This window comes from Rana temporaria, unplaced genomic scaffold, assembly GCF_905171775.1.
Source record: "Rana temporaria unplaced genomic scaffold, aRanTem1.1, whole genome shotgun sequence".
NCBI classification, from domain to species: Eukaryota; Metazoa; Chordata; class Amphibia; order Anura; family Ranidae; genus Rana; species Rana temporaria.
The window spans coordinates 49,287-50,304 of NW_024404602.1; the positions used below are offsets into that span (position 1 = coordinate 49,287).

The 1,018-nt window shown below is 52.3% G+C and overlaps 1 non-coding gene across 1 annotated transcript; it reads right to left on the reverse strand.

Moving 5' to 3' along the window:
* Positions 1-722: 722 nt before the first annotated feature.
* TRNAR-UCU lies at positions 723-795 on the reverse strand. Its single transcript has one exon. It is a non-coding gene; the product is annotated as a tRNA-Arg (tRNA).
* Positions 796-1,018: the final 223 nt, after the last annotated feature.

Here is a 1,018-nt window from a genome sequence, read left to right on the forward strand (position 1 = left end):
AGCTGACACTCTAATGTCCCCACTATAGTCTATGACTGAGCCCAGGAGCTGACACTCTAATGTCCCCACTATAGTCTATGGCTGAGCCCAGGAGCTGACACTCTAATGTCCCACTATAGTCTATGGCTGAGCCCAGGAGCTGACACTCTAATGTCCCCACTATAGTCTATGACTGAGCCCAGGAGCTGACACTCTAATGTCCCCACTATAGTCTATGGCTGAACCCAGGAGCTGACACTCTAATGTCCCCACTATAGTCTATGACTGAGCCCAGGAGCTGACACTCTAATGTCCCCACTATAGTCTATGGCTGAGCCCAGGAGCTGACACTCTAATGTCCCCAGTGCAGTCTATGGCTGAGCCCAGGAGCTGACACTCTAATGTCCCCACTATAGTCTATGGCTGAGCCCAGGAGCTGACACTCTAATGTCCCCACTATAGTCTATGGCTGAGCCCAGGAGCTGACACTCTAATGTCCCCACTATAGTCTATGGCTGAGCCCAGGAGCTGACACTCTAATGTCCCACTATAGTCTATGACTGAGCCCAGGAGCTGACACTCTAATGTCCCCACTATAGTCTATGACTGAGCCCAGGAGCTGACACTCTAATGTCCCCACTATAGTCTATGACTGAGCCCAGGAGCTGACACTCTAATGTCCCCACTATAGTCTATGACCTTGTATAGCGCTTTTCTCTCTGAGGACTCCAAGTATTGGAGATGGCGTTTGGCCGGGAATCGAACCCGGGTCTTCTGCTTAGAAAGCAGCTGTGCTAACCACTGCACCACCAACGCAAAGGTAGCATGTCTTTAGTGTGGGAGGAAACCGGAGAACCCGGAGGAAACCCACGCAAGCACAGGGAGAACATGCAAACTCCATGCAGATAGTGTCCTGGTCAGGATTTGAACCAAGGACCCCAGTGCTGCAAGGCTCACCACTAAGCCTCTGTGCTGCCCATATACGGCCTCTGTTCTGGAAGGCCCGCCCCCGCTGAGCGGGGTACATCAGTGATGTCCA